Source organism: Orbicella franksi, chromosome 7, assembly GCF_964199315.1.
Source record: "Orbicella franksi chromosome 7, jaOrbFran1.1, whole genome shotgun sequence".
NCBI lineage: Eukaryota > Metazoa > Cnidaria > Anthozoa > Scleractinia > Merulinidae > Orbicella > Orbicella franksi.
The window spans coordinates 24987447-25006524 of record NC_138151.1 but is presented as its reverse complement, the minus strand read 5'-3'; the positions used below and the strand labels follow the sequence as shown (position 1 = coordinate 25006524).

At 40.5% G+C, this 19078-nt stretch overlaps 2 protein-coding genes and 1 pseudogene across 2 annotated transcripts in view; 1 reads left to right on the top strand and 2 right to left on the bottom strand.

Moving 5' to 3' along the window:
- LOC145492358 (lachesin-like) overlaps positions 1–1147 on the bottom strand; it is a 19108-nt gene extending 17961 nt beyond the window's left edge. Inside the window, exon 1 of the mRNA XM_081471799.1 lies at positions 1–1147. This exon is cut by the window's left edge and continues 874 nt beyond it. The gene's annotated coding sequence lies outside the window, so the exon portion shown is untranslated.
- LOC145492238 (uncharacterized) overlaps positions 1–19078 on the bottom strand; it is a 213475-nt gene that overhangs the window by 72784 nt on the left and 121613 nt on the right.
- On the top strand, positions 7094–9172 carry LOC145492457 (uncharacterized; annotated as a pseudogene).

Here is a 19078-nt window from a genome sequence, read left to right as displayed (position 1 = left end):
CATTCCTTTGGATAAGTGACTTGGCACGTTTTTCGGGCTCCGCTTTGTCGCGCACGATCTACCCCGCTGTGGAAGGGAAATGCACTCTGGGAGCTAGTAAATAATAGGAGTTTGTAGGATCCGCGGAGTGCCTTTATTTTCAGCTTTTAAACGAGGATTTTGAGTGTGGATTGTGCTTTATCGAGTATTCGAAAAATTTGCGCTCACGGATAAACTCAAAATAAGAACATGTCGTCCATTTATACAACTTTAGATCGACAGGTAAGTCGCCCACGCGTTAGGTCAAGGGCCCACATTAAATTTACGCATTGGTGAGCGTTGCTCAGGCCTGAACTAAACTTATCTGTGGACTGAAATATCGGTGAAAATGAACTTGAATTGAAGAAGAGCATTGAAGAAGTTCGCTGTGAAACCCGTTGAGATAGCAGAAAGCAATGGAGAATAGTGTAACGAAAAGGTGAGCTACCTGAAGGTTTTGTCTTGATCAGAACTGGTTAATATAGCTTAGATCATGGTCTCTTTAATGTCTTTAAAGTGCACCTAACCCCAATTTTTTTTTTTTTTTTTTTTTTTTTCGCTAAAACGAATCTAGACGTTATTTGAAATACTTCTGCGAAAACTTTTTTGGATTCGGTTAAATCCTCGATTTTCTGTGCCCCGACGAAATCTCGAAAATAGCCCCAAAACACCGCCATTTTGTTTCACGACCGAGTTCGAGGAGAATGGGTGTAGCGGCTGTTGTGACGTCTACCAAGGAAGATCGAATATCTCAAGTCCTCTCATTTCCTTCAGGATGGTGCAATACACATTCGAAAAGTGCGCAGAAATGCCTTCCAGAAGTGTTATCGGCTGTTGCAGCAATATCCCAGATCTAAAAAAAGATATACTGTACAATTTACTAGCGATGATCGGTCAATGGTACAATAAAGACATAACGATGGTTGATTTTGTCGAACCGAAACAAGCGAACTGAGTCTGAGAGAACCATTGAAGAACTCTCACTGGAATTTGTTCCGCAGACTTTCAAACGCTATTTCAAAATTTTCTGCTTAAAAAAAAACACCAGCATTTTGTCGAAATACTACCGACAACCTATATCTTCCAATCCCGCAGTATTTATAACATAGCCGGCAAAGTTGTGTGATGAAACAAGAAGCGTTACGACCAAATATACTGATGTGTAAATAAGTCGCAACTGTACGCCGCTAACCAGCACTTATTTCTCTTTCGATTTAGATTAAAGTCGAAGATTAATCCTTTAGAATTACATAATAACAAAACTGTTACACTCACAGAGTTTTTTTGAAGGTTTGGAAATCAGTAGTGCGACAAACATTCTATACATTAGGGTCGAAAATATGACCGCGTAACATCATCTGCGGACCGTTTAGGGAACACATCCTTTTCGCTTATCCGACGAATTTCACTGCAAACTTTGAAAAAAATTTACACTGGTTATTTGGAATCACGACTTAAAACGTGTGGCAATATGAAATCGGTAATTGAATGAAATTTTTCCTTCCGCCTTGCTTCCCATAGCTTCAAAAATACAGGTCCAAACAATTCTACGATTTTCAATCGATCGAAGCCAGTGTTTTGGAGATCATCAAGTCTCGAAAACTACAACACTTACGTCGCTCTTATAAACATGAAGCATTCCAGAAAGCAAAAAAACACAAACTGGATTTAATAGAACCACCATACCTTGACAAAATACATTCTCGCTACGGACAAATGTAAACAGGTTTTAAACACGCGTGGGAGTCTTGTGCTTAGGTGACGAAATTATCATCCAAAGCAGTCCTTGAGTTTTCTTTCCTGCTTTTCGTTTGCCTGCTCCTTCGTATCTAGCTTTCCCATTCCTAATATACAAACAGCTCGTCCGCAAAGAAGTCTTCCCCGTCGTCGCTTGAAATATTGCAAATTGTTCTCAATGCTCTGAGCAGTGAGTTCACACAGAAGCATATCACCTAGTTGTCGAACGTGCTCGATCGAAGTTTATTTCGGTGTCTTCCAAATCGAAACCTAACTCTGACTCCAGTGACGAAAACCAAATGATTCTGAAACAAAACTTGGATGTTTTAGTCCCAAAATATATTGTAACGATTAGTTTTGTTTTCCATTTTCTCAAGCAAATACAGAGAGCTGACTGAGGCGCCATTGTGTTTGGTTCCTGAGTAGACGTCATCAGCAACCGCCGCCCCAGACTCCCTGAAACGCGGTCGTGTAACACTTCAGGCGCGACTTTGAAAGGGCATAGCAAATCGAGGATTTAACCATATTCAAACATTTTTTCGCCCAAATGCTTCAAATAATAAGTGGATTCGTTTTAGCGAAAGAACAATTTTGGGGTTAGGTGCAATTTAATGCAATGCAGAGCGGCGGTTGGGTTACACAACATTGATTTGAAAGCCAAAGCATACTCAAGTCGTATAAGAGGGAAGTTCTGGTCTATGTTATTGTTCATGTCTTACCTGGAGGCAATATACCTTCCAACTTTAAAAAACGTAATTCGCTCGTGGCAACACAGTCAGCCCAAGCTCTCTCCATGAACCACATAAGCAACACAGTATGGCATCGAATTATAGGGGTTAATATGGGATTTTCTACAAGATGTCCATGGAGGTAGTTGAAAGTGAAAATTCTCAATAAAAATGGCTTACCTTATTTCATGCATATGTTGTTTGCTCCTGGTGGGGTTATTTAACCGATTTAACTTGATTTAAGCTACTTTTATAATTCCGGTTTTCCGAAGGGAACCGCTGCCTGTGAAGAAACGCCATCGCTTCTGCATGCTTGCGTGCCGTTCATTTATTTTTTCTTGTACCCCTGCAGGTCTCGCACCCTTTACCTTTCGCACATGCACCTCTCGCTTACCAGTCTTCCGTCTACACCACAACACCACGAGGTTCAGTTGTGAATAAGCCCTCGAAAAATCATTTTTATTTTACTTGACTCGTTAACATTCCAAAAGATTTACATTACAATTTACTTATTCATCTGTTTAAGCATATTTCACGCTCCACGAAAACATGCATTGGATTTTTTAATCAACTGGGTCCCTGGTGAGTTTCGTTTCTTCTTCGTAGCGTTCCCTTGAAAACTGAGCCGATGCTACGAGAGTAGGCTCACAGTATCGTTTACGTCAAAGCCCATTTCAACGCTGTAAAAACGTCTTCGCAATCTTCTTCTCGATTGTTGAATGCTCTACCTTTTAAGTCTACGACGTCTTTGACTGTTTGTCCTCGTCCTGTGCCAGCGGAGATGCCTTTCTTTACTTTATACCAGCTGTTTACGAAAGGAATACAGTCGATCCTAATGCAACGAACATCAAACCTGCTCGCCTTTTCAGTAAATTGGGCTCGAGAAGGATGGACATAACGAACTTCAGGAATTTCATCACTAGATGACTATTCGTGTTCCCTCAGCGTTGAAAGAAACAAAATGAACCGCAGCAAATGAAAGGTTATGGTTTTTCGCAAATACGAGATCACACAACCGAGATAAGGAAGTGGTTTATTACACTGAATTTTCTTTAATTTACAGAATCAAAATACTCGCTGACCTTAACGACATTTTATAGCTAACCGCAAGCAGCCTTTGCTTAGGCCTAAATCGCTATTTATAAAGCATTTTTGAAATGGCGCATAAGCCTAATTCGCTATTTGTTAAAGAGGTTTAAAGCCTGCGCTCAAATTAAAAATACAGTAAATAATGCGCCAAAAAATGATATTTCGCTTTCGTTTTTCCGTATGGTAAGTTTTAAAGAAATCGTTCGTTTTTTTAACAATGCTTATCGGATCCAATATCTATGATCAGTTGACACTTGGAGTTTCATTATGTTATGTCTCGTGGACATTGAAATAGACAAGTGCCTGGCAAAGTCGCCAGCTTGAAAACAGGAACAGTTACAAATTTTAATTGATACTGATGCACACCGATATACTTTAAAACGGAGCGCACGATTCCTTTTACAAAGACAATCAAAGATTATCAAAGGCTAAATTATTTCCCAGTAAAACACGAGACTATTAACAATGAAGTCGCTGTTGTTATCGAAGTCACAAGAATATCTTATGATGGTCGACGTCTTGTGATTATTGCTCAATCAAGTTTGTACTTTGTGACCCCGTCCCCATTTAGCTCGACCCTTCAGTACTCCCAGCCTTTCCTCATTATCTTAAACTCTTGGTTGAAAATTAACATTCTGTTTAAAATAACTCCGGAAGCGTGGGTAGAAGCCATAAACTCTTTTATTTGCTGGCAAATAAGTTTCATCTATTTTAAAGTGCATGAGAACAATCTTGTGACTACTGCAACTACTACTACTACTACTACTACTACTACTACTACTACTACTACTACTTCTACTACTACTGCTGCTACTGCTGCTGCTACTGCTACTGCCACTGCTACTACTACTACTACTGATGCTGCTATTGCTACTGCTACCACTACTACTATTACTACTACTACTACTACTGCTGCTGCTGCTACTGCTGCTCCTACTGCTGCTACTGCTGCTGCTACTGCTGCTGCTGCTACTGCTACTACTACTGCTACTGCTACTACTGTTAATACTGCTACTACTACTACTACTACTACTACTACTACTGATGCTGCTATTGCTACTGCTACCACTACTACTATTACTACTACTACTACTACTACTGCTGCTGCTGCTACTGCTGCTCCTAATGCTGCTACTGCTGCTGCTGCTACTGCTGCTGCTGCTGCTACTGCTACTGCTACTGCTACTACTGCTACTGATACCACTACTGCTACTACTACTACTGCTACTACTACTACTACTGCTACTACTACTGCTACTACTGCTACTGATACCACTACTGCTACTGCTACTACCGCTACTGCTACTGCTACTGCTACTGCTACTGCTACTGCTACTGCTACTGCTACTGCTACTGCTACTGCTACTGCTACTGCTACTGCTACTGCTACTGCTACTGCTACTGCTACTGCTACTGCTACTGCTACTGCTACTGCTACTGCTACTGCTACTGCTACTGCTACTGCTACTGCTACTGCTACTGCTACTGCTACTGCTACTGCTACTGCTACTGCTACTGCTACTGCTACTGCTACTGCTACTGCTACTGCTACTGCTACTGCTACTGCTACTGCTACTGCTACTGCTACTGCTACTGCTACTGCTACTGCTACTGCTACTGCTACTGCTACTGCTACTGCTACTGCTACTGCTACTGCTACTGCTACTGCTACTGCTACTGCTACTGCTACTGCTACTGCTACTGCTACTGCTACTGCTACTGCTACTGCTACTGCTACTGCTACTGCTACTGCTACTGCTACTGCTACTGCTACTGCTACTGCTACTGCTACTGCTACTGCTACTGCTACTGCTACTGCTACTGCTACTGCTACTGCTACTGCTACTGCTACTGCTACTGCTACTGCTACTGCTACTGCTACTGCTACTGCTACTGCTACTGCTACTGCTACTGCTACTGCTACTGCTACTGCTACTACTGCTACTACTACTACTTTTACTACTGCTGGTACGACTACTACTACTGCTGCTACTACTAGGGAGTTTAAGCAAATCACTACGGCTCATACCATAGGAGTGCGAGCTGGGGAGACGAGGGGGAGTTGCAGCCCGCCCCGTATTCCGTCACCTACGAACAACACTTGAGAGAAAACTTAAGAAAATAATGCTGTTGACGTGATTTCCAAAACTCGTAAAATTTCTTATTTTTATGTTTCTCTGCGTTATTAGACGCCTGTTCGGGGTCGAGTGGTTTCTTAAAAGAGTTGATACATCAAGTAGTACTGAGCAAAGTGTACCATTTGTATCTGGTGCTGACTGCTGATCTGAAGTATCGTTGCGCACCGAAGACGCCATGGTAATCAGTCGGAACAGCAGCCTTTCCTTTCCTTTCCAGCCTTTCTCTTCATGCTTCAAGGCTTGTAAGCTACTTTCTTTGACACTTACCTTGCAAATAAGGACGTAGACTGAAATGATATGAGTGACCTGGGGTTTTCTGTTAGCTACAAGTCGGTTAAATGTGTACCGTGGAAATCCACGATAAGGATATTTTCTTTCCCAATTTTCCCTCGACAAAACAAGGACACGAATCAAAGCGAATGAAGACCAAAACTTTTGTTTTTATGGAAGCTCTGAAAAGAGCCGTTTGGAGTGTTTTAACGATGGGGTGTTTTAATTTTTTCTTGAATTTTTCTTTGGAGGTGTTTTTCTTGTACGACCATGTTGTTACCATCTTATTTACGTGGCTTCTGAATTCAAGGAAGGCTTGCAGTGTACGCTGCAAGTCTGCTGTGACCAAAACAAGACTGTCCCGATGGACGTCCAACAATGCCTTGTGCTGTTTTTTGAACGTCTCGAGTACGTCGAGACGCTTGTCTCGAATATAGGATAGCTTCTGTAACAATCGTCCAAACGGCCCATGCCTCTGTTGCTTCTGAGCGATCGCTGAACGAACGCCATAAAAGGAAAAACGTTTTCTTCTAAAAAGTTTAAATTTTACTAGATTGAGACTGTTGATAGAGGTCACTGAGTATGCAAGATTTCAAAATATTTATCTTTGTGAACGTTTTTGTTTTTCACGCATTTTGAGTGCGCCTTCATCCCGATTTCAACACTCACGCATTCGGGGCCATTCGGGCGTTGCGTAATTTTTTTCAGGCAAGAAGGTCATCGCCCCCCCCCCCCCCCCCAAGTCCGAATGTGCCCGTATGCCTATGCTACGGCTGACACTGCTACGGCTATCGTGGTTGAGGAGGTCTGGGGAGAGTACGTCGTCGTAGCTCGCCAAAATTCAATTTTAAGCAACGCGAAATACAAATAGTACAGCCGAGAAGTTTTAAAACTAATATATAGATTTAGGTAAGCCTAAAAGCGGAGCTCCTGGGCTGGGTTGTTCAAAGCCCGGTTAAGATAACTCAGGTTCAGCGAAAATTCTGATTTTAGTTTTGTAACTTCTGTATATTGTTTGGCCTTCTGTTTTGAGTTTGAATGAGATCAAAATACACAAAACAAAACATTTGTATACAATAAATATTTATACTTCGGTTAATTTTAAATCCTGGGTTAGCGTTAACCGGCTTCCGAACAACCTGGACCCGTTTACAACAAGTTAACCTAACATGAGCCCGCGATCCAATAAAAACCCAGTTCTTGGTCAGCAGTCAGCTTAAAAGAAAACACGTTTCCTCAATGACCCTTGAGCCTGCGATATGGTCACTTGATACTGGTCAGCGTTTCGACAGGTGTCAATTGACCATAACATGGTTGTCCAATACCAAAGAAGAAGGCTATAAATCAAGGCTGTATGTTTCTGTTAACCTTTTAGCTGGAGTATGACCGTAATCTTTCGCGACTCCGTCGTCGTCGTCGTCTTCGTTGTTCGTAAGCGCCCACGAGCAATACCGCTAGCCATGATAACCATGAGAAAATCAATACATGGGTTTTCTTTTCTTTCCTATACGGGTATGGGGCTCCGCTTGTCAGCCCTTAGGGCCGCCGGAGCTCCGCTAATAAGCGTCTTCGAGGCAGTTTTCGTACGTCTAAAAACTCTAAATGACTTCGTTCAAAGAAACATGGGATTTTACTTTACTTTGCTATCACCAAGGGACTCTTAACGACGACGAACTCCTGATTTTGTACAACAGTACAAGTCTCCAAACTTAGACCTACCGTACAGTTCATATCCACTCTTCGATCTAGATGAAGATGATGAATGCCCTGCGGAATTTCGAATGAAGAAGAGATATATACCTGTACCCGTAGAAGTACTTCAAATCCCAGACTGGATTAGCTGTAATCAGCCATGCAAAGCCGAGGGCACAGAAGCCCTTTGTATGCTGCTAAAACGCTTTGCTTACCCTTGCCGGTACAGTGATATGGTACCACGGTTCGCTCGTCCTGTCCCTGTTTTGAGCATGGTAACCAACGAAGTGTTCGATTACATCTATGTAGTCTATAGTCATCGAGTTATTTATTGGAATCCTACAGTGTTGAGCCCACCAGCATTGCAAACCTATGCCCAAGTTATCTCTCAAAGAGGGTCACCATTGCAGAACTATTTTGGTTTTGTTGACGGAACAGTTAGGCCTATTGCAAGGCCTGGTAATAATCAGAGAATTGTCTACAACGGTCATAAAATAGTGCATGCTCTAAAGTTTCAATCTCTAGCTCTGCTAGATGGGATTGGACACCTGTATGGCCCTGTTGGTAAGTGCTTCTGTTCTTGAAGTTTCCCTTACATGTAAAAGGTGGTAGTTAGTGGCAGATCCAGAAACTTCTGAACTGAACGTTGGGTTGAAAGTATCAAATAATGAAAACCCCAGTTAACACAAAGAGAGCTGCAAAGGGTAACATCAACAATACAAAAAGACAGAGATCTTGAACCATGTTTTAAGACTTCTTTGGTAGCAATCTTTTAATAATAAGGGTCATCATGGCTGCTGTCTATTGTAGTTGCTGCTGCATTATGGCTAATATCTGACCCTGTCTGGCAGCTTCTTGTTGTTGGTGTTGTTTCTTTAAGGGAAGTTCTTCCGCTCGAAACCAATTTTCCTTCTCTGTTTTTTCCTTCAAAAATTCCACTGCATCATTTCCTCTCCGCCTTCGTTTGGTCTGCCTCCCTTGATCACCCTCAGCTTCAGATCTTTTTTTTTTTTTGTCTCTCCAAATCGCTCTATGGCCTCTTTCTCTGCAGTTTGCTTTTCTGCCTCAATCTTCTTTAGGGCTCCCTCAGAATCGCTGGATTCTTCTGCCAACTTTTCTCGATCTATTATATCATCAATTAAAGTTTCAAGTTCAGTTACATCATCTACTGCGACGCCACTAGCTGATTCTTCCTTTTTCTTTTTTTTTTTCCAAGTGCTTCTTTTGAAGCCGTTCCATCCTTTCTCGGACACCTCTTAGTGTGAATTTAAATTTCACCTCTTCACTCTTATTCAAGGCTTTAGCTATTTCAGTCCACTTTTTACCTTTTTCATTACTTCCTTTCTTATACTTGTAAGGTGCTTCTAGCAGTACCTCATGGCATCACAAAGTATCATGTATTTCTGTCCACTTCATAGTCCTGGATAGGAAATCACAAAGATTATTCAACACACGGTTCAACTAAATTTGGTTGGTTATTATAGCACTGGAGAAGTTTTATTTTTGGCTGCTTTTTGTTTCTAACAACCACCGACTTACTTATTATCAAGAAGAAGTTCATTGAGAAAGATCCCTGAAGATTTTATTTTTGTAAAACCCTTTATTTTAAATTATTTTATATACAAAAGGTGCATGTAAACACACTACAGCGAAATACATCCCAGTAGAGAAGTCGAAATGCAACACCATACTGACCATATGGTGAATTTGACTTGAGAAAATGACAGTGAGTTGTAAATGTCACATATTTCAATTATGAAAACAGGGAGACTCGCTCCCAATAAAAATGTAAGCCTATTTAATATTCATTAACTCTCTAAACGAAAGGCGAAGAAACAAAATTACAACAATAAAGTCTGGGGTAAACGGGAAAGGGCTCGGAAGGGATCCCTTCCATTTAATAAAAATTTTCCCAACTGGAAAAGGTAAATGTACAAGGAATATAACACCAACAAATAATTAGGGGGGAAGGGGGGGGGGGGAGGAGCGAAGCTACGCTGTGCACAAGCACATGGCGAATGAAGTACGTAGAGCGCATGTCAGAGAAAACTAGTACCAGTCCTCTCCCCCTTCCTCCAGAGTTAAATACAAATAAATGTAATTATTTTAGACTTCAAATGTCCACTAGCAGAATATCAAATGCATGCAACATCCAAAATTGGCCAGTGCACACGACATTTAAAACTCAAAATAGATGGTAATTGAATGCGTTTCTGTCTGCCCAGCTGTAAATAGATTCCAACGTTTGGAAAAAAAATTGTAAGCGATCCTGTGCACAGTGAATAAGTGAATTACATTACGCTTACGTGTTGTAAAATTGACAATTTGGAGCCTGTTAAAACCAAATCAAAGTTTCTACATGGTCCTTCATAACCCTCGTCATTCCTCGGCTTCAGCTATTTGAATTTCATGTAGTCTTTGAGGTTTGAAAAGGAAAAATTAGACTTTGTACTTACGCATTTCTCCTGTCGTTCGCTGCGTTCCCCATGTGCTCACTGCTTTAATCCTTCGACAAACCCTGCAGCAAAAGTAAAGGCAGATTCACTCAGTAAGGAACAGCGAGCTTCACAAACATTCACGATAAACTATTTTAAAAGGTGTTAAGTGTATTTCAACAGTTAAAATTGCTCAGGAGACTGTATAAAGCGGAGAAAGAAGTGAGATAAGTCCACGTACCACAGACTACGCCAAAACCTTCCTACTGGCGTACAAGGATTTCCCGCTACGGCTGGTGGGATGGGAACAACTGACATGCGCATTGACTCGTTTTTGGACAATTTCACTTCCGGTAGCCGTAGCAGCACCAACCGTAGCGATTTGCTTGAACTCCCTAATATTGAGGAGAGTGACGAAGTGCTATTAAAGCAGTCACGTGAAAACATGTCCTCACAAAACTGTGAGCCACAACCTTACATTGTGACTAACAAAGATGAAAATGCTGTCATCTTACAAGACACAAATGGGAACAATAAGACGCGCAACATTGCTCGCATAAAAAAGTTTGTGGATCCCGAAACTGTTGACAAAAGGGAAATAGATCCGCAGCCACCCCTAACCGAGCAGTCAGTGCAGCCAGAACAGGATCACCCGGATCCCAGCCGCAGTCAACCAGCAGCAGATACACCAGAAGCTTCATCTAGCCCCTTGCCTGTGCGTGCCAGGCAAGCACCCACCTGGATGTAAGATTATGTATGCGCATAGATTGAATTATTCAGAAGAAAATAAGAGACTCTGAACTTTCTTTTAAACACTTTACCAGTCACTTCGAGTTTGTTATCTCTACCTTTATAGATTTACTTGTTTGTTTTTGTAATAACGTAGGGGGAGATGTAGTGTCCCGTATGTTCATTGTGACTGCTTTATTATTATGGGATATATTGTAGCGAGCATGTGGTCTCGAGAGATCAAAAGATTAAAACATTTTGTTGTTTTTTAGTATATTAGGACGAAGACACCACAATTGCATTGCCCTAATTGTCAATCTCTTCCAACTAAAATGTGTTCTTGTGCTTTCTTTAGGAGGAAACTGGATTTTGAAATACCTTACATTTATCAATGATATTGACAGAAGTGTCATCAATGATTCTCATACAGTCAGCCTCACTGAGAGGTTCTCCATTATCTATAGGCTGTTCCCTATTAGCCGCAGGTTGCACTACATGTTGTTCCCCATTACCTCCCTATTGATCATCTGCAATTATAGGTTCATGTTGTTCTCCACTATCTCGCTCTTGATCATCTGCAGATTCACCCGCATGTCCCTGTTCCACTGCATGTTATTCTTCCTTATGTGTATTTGTATTAGACCCTTCACAGTTCATAGGTTGCACGTCATCTAATACGATGATGCTAACTGCCTGGATATACTGATTTACTTCTTACAGGAAATTATCCATACTTCTTTGAATACCTCTGTCCACCTCATCAGGGTCATCCTCGACCAGTAAACGCACATACACAGCACCTGTAGAGGCAATACTCTTCAGCAAAGTGTTTCCATTGATTCTTACCCCTGAAGCTAATGTCTGTTTTACTAGCGCTCCAGAGACATTCTTCACGAATTCGAACTCAATACCTTTGCGGCAATCCTCTGGAAACTGTGCTTTCACTTTATTGTAAAAAGTTTTTTCATTCCACCCTTTGTCAGTTGTAAATCCACCTATAACGCGATTTCTACGCTGGAGACTGGCCTTTTCCTGGCGAGCTGTTGGTGTTTTTTCACACTGTAAACCCACAATAATTGTGTCTTTGATGGAAAACTCATTCGATGGACGGCCAACCCTTTGTGTGGAATTAGAGCGGTCTCTGCCCTTCGAAGTAGGGGTAGAACTACGATGAGTTGTTCCTTGCATACTCGGGAATCTTCGGTGCAGTTCACTTACTAAACATCCGGAACTTCCGATTCTGATCCAGAAGGGAGGGCACTAGAAGCAGAACCAGATGATAATGGACTCGAAGTGGAAGAACTTCGCTGATTACCTGCTGCTGCAGTATGAGTGGAGTTCACTAGCTGAGAAATTCGACTGATTTCTGCTATGGCATTATTGGCTATCTCACGTATCTGCCGTTGAACAGATTAATCCATCTCCAAATATTTAAAATACAGTGTTAAAAGATGAAACCACAAAGATGGCGAGAAGAAATCGAGCGGGAAGGTACTCGAGCCAGTCCCCCTCAAACCGCAAGCCCGCAATGTATTGAGGACGAAAAAATAAATTCACGACACCATGAAAAATAATTATTATACGTTTGTGTCACCAGCTCGATTTTGATTGGCCATAAGCACGCAGCTAATTCTTGCTTGCTCTATTTGTCTGACGTCATACCTACAGACAATAGATTTTATATATGTAGAAGTGACAAAGTTGGCCTTCGGCTTCGGCAGATAACACAAACTTTCGCCTCGATAATTATCGCTATCAGGCTCAACCTCATCCAATAATTGTTAATTCTCAGCACCAATGAAAACATAATTCTCAGTACAAGAAGTAAAAAATAATTCGCAGTACCAATCAAAAATAATTTGCAGTGCGAGTGAAAAAACTCATTCGAAGAACCTACAACAAATTTAACAAGACTCAATTAAAATAATTCGTGCCGTTAAAAATAATAAGCAACTACTTCAAAAAACGTTTTGCACCGCCGATGAATATACACAACAAGCTCATAAAAAGCAGAACAGTGATTGAAAAAAAGTGACATGTAAGGTAATTTTATTATTACAATTTTGACCAGAACGCCCTCCATACGTTAGCGCCCCTGGTATTAGAGTGGCATCGCTTGTACCGTAGAATTCCGAAAGTAACGGCGCCCATTAGTTTCGGATTTAGCAGGCAAAAGGGGGCCGTTACTTTCGGGTGGCCGTTACTTTCGGGCAGCCATTACTTTCGGATGGTTTAAAAACGTTTGTACGGTAACAGTCGTTTTAGACAAAACGGACTCGTAACACAGTAAAACATTTCGTTTATGTATATTACTGACCAACTACCCACATAAACAAAGCAGATTGTATAAACAAATAAAGGTCCCAATGTTGGTACTATCGAAAGAAAGGTATGGTCGCATTATATCGCAATGTAACTAATACTGCTTGAAACGTTATATCAAATATGGTGTCAAGTATAATTCGTTTTTTTTTTTTTATTGCAGTGGAGTGGTAATCTTCACAAGGCCGCTACTTTCGGGTGAGTCGTTACTTTCGGAGTGACCGTTACTTTCGGGATTCAACTGGAAAGTAAAAAATTAACGTTACTTTCGGCGAGCCGTTATTTTCGGGGGGACCGTTACTTTCGGAATTCTACGGTATTGCACTTGTTGACTGCGCGGCCTCGGCCAGCTCATTTGTACAAATTCCCCCGGTGGAGCTGTAAATGCCCAACCCATGGGACAAGGTCAAAATTTCATTTCAAAAACTGAAATGACTGTAAATGAAAGCAAAAAGTTTTCACAAACAGATAGCCGCGCGTTTTTCTTTCGGCCACCCACCTTTGCTATCGTCCCAACAACAAAGAAAGCCTGGAACAGGCTAAGAAATAAAATTATCTCGACCATTGTCCTGGTTTTTGGAAGCATTGAACATCCAGGAAGTAACAAGTAGACTTACCTAATAACGCAAAAAGTGGCTTTGATAATGCTTCACTCCCGGGATGACCTGTTAAAGGAAATACCCTACCCCGGGGCTGAAAAGGTTCTTAAACTCCCGACAAATGCCCGGGGCAGGGGAATGTGCGGGAAAGTGAATTGGCAGGTGAAATTTGGGATGAGCTGGCTCCAAAGCAAGCTTGCATTGGACACAACATTTTTCAGACACTCAACATTTCGCCCAACTTCGCATACGCGGAAAACAAGTGAGCGTGTGGGTAGCCGCTGTTGGTATTAAGAGGAAAAATCTGCCCGTTACGTTGTCGTCAGGGGCATTCGTCCTGTGATCAAAAGACAAACCTCGATCTCACATTCGTCATATCAACAAGTTTATTAAGGTTTCTGAACCTTTTCCTAGTTCAGCAGTTACAATATCACCATCATTGATTACAAAAAAAGTGCTTTCACTCACGGACAACAGCCATGAAAATTTATTGGGACAAAAGGAATTTTTGTTTATTATTTTTTTTATTATTGTTATTAACAATATCTATATTACCTTTATAATACGTACAAATAATAGTTAAAATACACTAGAATACAACAAAACAAAAGAAAAATATGGTTACATTCACTACTATAACTTGCAAAAAGTTGCGTTATATCCTACAAAGTACAAAGAAAAGTAATATGCATGCAGCTCTAAGTTACAAAAAAAAAAAAGTCTGCATGAGAGCCAAGTGGCCCATCAGGCCGGAGCTTATCCCCGTTTCTGTAGCATGCAGCGACTAGGAGTATTTCTACTCCCACCTGGATGGGATGCTAGTCCATCCCAGCATTAAGTTCGCCGGTACCCATTTATACACCTGGGTGGAGAGAGGCACTGTGAGAGTAAAGTGTCTTGCCCAAGAACACAACAAAATGTCCCCGGCCAGGGCTCGAACCCGGACCGCTCGATCCGGAGACGAGCGCACTAACCAGTTAAACGTCTAAGTTACAAACTTCTTGTCAATTAAAGGTTTCCATTTGCTGTAGTGATGTTCAGGTAAACTAGTCCTTGTTGGTATTTGTTTTTCGATTTCGGCCTTGTTTATCACTATTGTTAGATAAGTACAAAAGGAATTGTTTCAACTCCGGCTAGATTGATTTGGGACACCAACATGGCAGCAGTTTCATTGTTTTGGGACAGGAATATGGCGGCAGCGACGTCATCTGAAAACACTCCATTGAAAAAACTAGCAATAATCTAATACCCCATTCACACCAACATGTTAAACATGTTAAAAGTGGTTTCACTAAACAAGATTACAAATTAGTTGCTCATGCCGTACACAACCCACAACTTAACAAGATAAAAACCTGTTTGAATAAAATTCTTTAGCAAGGTGGTTTGAAATTTATCTTCTCAAAATGACTGCAAAACGTAATCGACAAATAGCAAAACTTAAACCTGATGTAGTTAAACTAGTTTAGTTGGAGTGAATGGGATATAAATAACTATGCTGATTTCGAGTTTCTAGCTCGATCCAGTACAGGTTTACGTTTCACGATAGACGTTTAACTGTTAACAAAACTAATACTGCACTATCGCCCTGAGAAGGAGTCGGCACAAAGCAAAATAATCACGGCAAATGAAAGCTTTAAGGCTAACCAGAGTGCCATTCAGTAGTTTGGAATTTGAAACTTGAAACTCGAACTCCTTACTCGAATTCGAACTAATTTCTTAAGTCAATTAATTTCAAAAAACACGACAAGTTCATTAGCTAAGTTGTCAGGGAGAGAAAAAACAACAACGACGGATTAGAATTGAAATTGAGATAGTCAAGCGGGCCTCCTTGCAGGCCTTGCACACCACTCACATGGGAGATTCTCTGTCTTGTTTGGTTTCTAGAGAGGATGGACTGTTTCATTACCCAAATGTAGTTTCCTTATTCATTTCTAATTTTAAAATATAACAATACCTCCGCAATACATTTGCCTTCTAACTGATAAGAATATAGTAAACATGGAAACTATTCCATGACCTTAAAAAACCGGGCACAAATATTAACAATTTTGACTCATATTAGATTCCGGGTGAAACTCGACCTGGTTATTTTTCCCTCCCTAGGGAAATTATGCCTTTCATAAACCTTGGCGGATTGTAACAAAATTCCTTGTCAGTGTTGTTCCTCCCTGGTGTAGTGGTCAGTGTCCCTGGTTGGGTTTTCCGCCCTGAGAAGCAGCATTTGCGTGGCAGTATCGCGTGTTCCATACTATCCCTTGGCAAGATTTGCTGAAATTAACTGGTGATTTGGTGCTGCACAAAAACGAGGACTCTGAAGAATGCGGTTCGAGAAGCACGCGAAGCTTGTCTTTAACTAAGCGTCTAGTTTCCAGAGCCCAATAATTTTACTTTTCTCTAATTACCATGGGCGTAAAGCAATAATCCATATTGTCGACATATGAATAAAATGATAAGTAAAATAAGGGACTAATTAATGTCTTCTCCAATTGGGCAAAGACTACCCCCAGGCCCCTCTAGAAGCTAGCTTCTTCCGCGTTCGCAAATCGTCCACATGGCAGAAGGGACTACAGGTACGCCCCGCTTGCACAGTAAGTATTAGAAGGAGCTCTGAAAGGTGATAAAAGGTACATGTAACCCCAACGGACATCTGCGCGGGAAGTGCACCCCTTCTTTAACGGACCTGGCGAGGCCTTGTTGTTCGTCAGGAGGTTGGCAAATTTCAGGTTGTTTCAATTTTTGATTAGCTTGTCCAAATATATATTTGTTTGTTTGTTGTTGTTGTTGTTGTTTTTTTCTTGTTGTGTTTTGTTGTTAAATTGTTAATATGAATACACGTTGCATTTCACTTATATTGCTGGCGTGACATAGACACCACTATTATCAAATAACACTGATAATAATGATAACCAGTTGGCGTCTTATACGGGGAATACGGGTTAGAATTCAAAAGGGTCAATACTTAAGAGTCTTTCTTCATTCACAGATTGCTAGTGTCGACTATTCTCGAACCAAATTTAACTTTGCCACAGAACATAACGACGCGCACACCAGCGCAACTTTAAATCATCAGATCTTCCACATTTTCGTATAGTTTCTCGTCGTAGTCCTGCATGTTGATTAGATTGCGGCTATTTCGTTTTTTTCTTTGCCTTTTTTTTCGGTTCCGTATGTTAATGAATTTTCTCACATTCTGCATGCTTTTTTTCCCCGCTTCGTATGTAAATTTCGTCCCGTCTATATTTGTGTTATCCTTTCATGTTCATTTAGGGTCAGTTTATTGTCCGTTACCCTCGTAACTTTTTGGTTCCCTGAACAGAGAGCAACACAGCCAGACAGAAAGACAGACAGACAGACAGCTATCAGAAAGACAGATGAATGATTATGGATGATCAAGTGTACGGACGGACGGTGGAATGGACAAAAAGACAGACCGATCTATATACCGACGTTAATTTATCAACTGCTTAACTATCGTTGAAACATATTCTGCGTTAGCAACATTTTATTGAGAATGTTCTTATACTGCGATCGCTTTGTTCTGTACTGAACACATCAAGTCTTCAGGTTCTGAAGTTTTAGTCAGAGGAGGGAGGCATGGTTGAGAAACTGGGGTGGATTAGCAACCCAGATAGAAAGGCTAAAAGCCCATGTAATCCGAAAGGAATTTCAAAAGTAAATTTCATTCAACAACAAGTAATGTATGAGTCTTTCTCATTATGATATTCACCATGAAGTAATTTGGCATATATTTCAGCGCAGGTCGAAATTTCGCCATATACTTGCCACAAAATTTCCCCCGCTTCTCCCAAAAGCCCCCCACCCTGCCCTAGCCTAGCTGATTTGTTCATATAATTACCCTCTGAGACAATAATAATATCTTAGACCATAAATGAACTCAGAATGATAGAAATTTCTCAATTTAATTACCCACATTCACGAGTAGTTATTTCCTTTAGAATACGGAATTTTAAAATATTTTTACTAAATAAGCTTCTGGTATTATACCTGGTGCTGATTTTCTAATTCCTTTGAATTGTCTCGAAGATTCTCAAACGTTGGGCGATCATCAGGATCTTCCCTCCAACAGTCTTGCATGATCTTGTAACTGCAAATATAAAAGAGAGCCGGTCGTTAGTTTTGAAAACCTAACGAGTAGACGAATTTTATTATTGTTTTAGATTAAGGGTCATTTATACTTTCTATTCAATTATTTCAGCAGTTTCAAAAAAGTGCCACATTTTGAAAACGTGCCTTCAAAGTAGAGCTATTTTCGTGTTTGGTTCAACACTCGATTGAACGGGTAGAAAATCTTCTTTTTAACCGTTGAAGGGACAACATTGAATTATATGCAACAGGGCTAAACAAACTGCTATAATATCTCTATCGTTAAAAAAAAAAAAAAAAAGAATTGGGTCTTTTTAGCGAATATTAACTTTTTTTAGAGCGCCGGCAATATGTGCTATTTTTCCTGTTTCGGCATGCGCGAAACTTGTGTCGAGCGGACCGAACTTCAATCACTCATAGAAATATTCAATTAGAATTTTTAATCAAATAAAATTCATTTTAGTGATTGACTAGGTAAGGGCTTCAAAATCCCAACTTCTGAGAAAAATCGAATATTCAAAGTAAAATCAGTGGTCGGTTTTTACAGAGACAACCTCCTAACAGTTGGAGTCAATTCATATTCAGCATGATGCCTTCTCTGCGCAAAGTCTTATGTTAATTAGGAAAATTGTAAACAATGACGTCACCAATAATTGCTTTATGCGATTCGTCTAGCATTATCCCAGGCTTAGAATTTAATAAAGTTATTACATTGCAAAACAACCCTGAGACAAAGAGTTATTCATTAATGTAATAATGAGAAATAGCGCCCATCAGCTTCTCGTGCAGCTTATTCTTAAGTTAGGTCTCCCCGGATTCCCAAACAAACAAATCATATCCGAAACGAAACAAATTTCTTTTGAAAATAGCTCCTTGTTAAAACTAAGATTAGGGAAGCGCTCCAGATGGCGAAGAAATGATGCCATATTTGGTCACATGAGTCAAACGCTGTATCATCAGTGTTGCTGGTGGAAGTTAGTATAAATCGTTGTTGTGAATGTAAAAAATGTAACTTGATATTATTATTTAAATAGATCCAAATCTATTGTCCTGGTAATCCAAATGTGGCCATAAAATATCTGTGACACTGCCATAAAAGGAGGTTTTGAAACCACGAAAATGAAACTGCTTGATTCAGCTTCAGCTGTTCTTAATTTACATATTTGCTCGATATGCGGGAAGATCTTTAGCTATAGCTTTCGCGGCAAACAAGC